This window comes from Diaphorina citri, unplaced genomic scaffold (genome assembly GCF_000475195.1).
Source record: "Diaphorina citri unplaced genomic scaffold, Diaci psyllid genome assembly version 1.1 scaffold625, whole genome shotgun sequence".
NCBI lineage: Eukaryota > Metazoa > Arthropoda > Insecta > Hemiptera > Psyllidae > Diaphorina > Diaphorina citri.
Window position 1 is genome coordinate 139,565 of NW_007378058.1, and position 1,496 is coordinate 141,060.

A 1,496-nucleotide genomic window follows, 5' to 3' on the forward strand; every position below is an offset into this window, starting at 1 on the left:
CTAGCTTTCTATGATTTTAATATCAATATTAATAAGAAAATAAGTATATTTCTTTTTAAAATTTGTATTTGTTTTGTAAAGCTTTGGCGTGGTTAAATAAATAAAAAGGGTTGAAATTTGTTTGAATTTCATCATTATTTAAAAAAAAGTCTTCCTTTGATTCAATTATTTTATGTCACTGTTGGGATTCGAACCGCAGTAGGTATATGAATCCTCGCTTATGAATCCAATGCTTTAACAACTGCACTACTGGGACGAGGTATTAAAAAAAAAAATTGGTGAAAAAGTGACGTGTTCTTTACTCGTACAGTGTTGCCAGATTGAACCGGTTATTTTCCTGAAGATTCACTCTTCAGTCGTTCAAAAATGATAGGAAGCTCAAAATATCTTTGTCCTCTAACCTAAATAGCTTCTACCGTATTTTGTACGGTATGAAGTATGAACCTAATAATGTTCACTTATTGTTTTTCATTAGATTCTCCGTTGTTTCTAAATTGTCAAAGCTTTTATCCGTCTTTTCTTGATATCCTCTGTAACTTTTATCCTTTTGTTATACGTTTCACATTTATCTTGCGCTAAAGAACATAATGTTCAATGTTGATCTTGGTACTGCAGGCATCTCCACTATTTTTGGGAATTTAAAGTTTAAGGCGCTATTTTCTCAAAGCGAGGTATTGTACAAATAAACAAACAAACCAACATACACATACAAACACACAGACAAACAGACCAAAAGAAGAGAAACTTTGATATAAAAAAAAAATCATCTTCTTTATGTTTCGTCGTTCCAAAGATTCCACATTCCACGGTGCATTCTGCAGGAAAAATGCATTCTGTATTCAGAAATTCGGATTAGTTTAATAAGAATAACAATAGTAGGTATATAACAGGAATTTTATTGCGTTGTTGCAATATGCTTTTCAATTTGCGAAATCCCGAGATTTGCAGAGCATTTTCAATTATATAGTTTGGTAGTTAGTTGCAAGAGTTGACTCAGTCAAACAAGTTCGGGACGGTTCCCTCTATCAAATCTCTTTAAAAGTTCTTTTTTTCAGTCCTTCAAAAACCCTGGTTGGGGTGTTAATTCTTTGAAATCCTACTCAGATACACTGGTATTAACCTGACATAACACAGATATACACAGACAGATGTATAAAAGATTTGTGTCCATTTGTATTGTAGCCGTCACTGACTAAAACTGATGAGAAAATCCCTCCTGTACAACTTTCTCTATTGTTTGTGTATATTCTGTCAGGAATAAAGTATTATGAGAGGTACAGGGTAGAGAGAAATAGGAGGTAATGGAGGTATTAGAGAGCTAATAGGAGATACGAGGTAAAAATGGGTAAGGGGTATAGGGAAAGATTATTATTTATTTGGGTTTTTGGTAGAGGGAACTTTAGTAACAACGGAGGTCTTGTCGTCCCGAAATCGAAGAGAAAAGAAAGACAGGATATAAGAACACTAGCCGTTCTGAGAACGAACCTAATTTGTCA